Genomic DNA, 240 nt, shown 5'->3' with positions numbered 1-240 from the left:
ATAAATCCTTTCGCCATTTTGTTCTGGATGTTTACAACAATAGTCCTCAGCAGACGTCCCTTCAGTGTGTGTGTGCTGAAATATAAAACGTCTTTGTGTCGCTACTTATTAAGAGCCACCTCACCACTGCGACAATGAACTACCACCGCGTTTGACCGTCAACAAACGAGTTGTTTTCAGCCGGCAAACTCCTCCCTGAGTATCGCCATTTTGACGAGCTAGGTTAACTGTTAACGGGTG

The sequence above is a fragment of the Morone saxatilis genome, unplaced genomic scaffold (assembly GCF_004916995.1).
Source record: "Morone saxatilis isolate NCDOM2014 unplaced genomic scaffold, NCSU_SB_2.0 Contig17, whole genome shotgun sequence".
Lineage (NCBI taxonomy): Eukaryota > Metazoa > Chordata > Actinopteri > Moronidae > Morone > Morone saxatilis.
The sequence above is the reverse complement of the archived record's forward strand: the minus strand, read 5'-3'. Positions refer to the sequence as shown.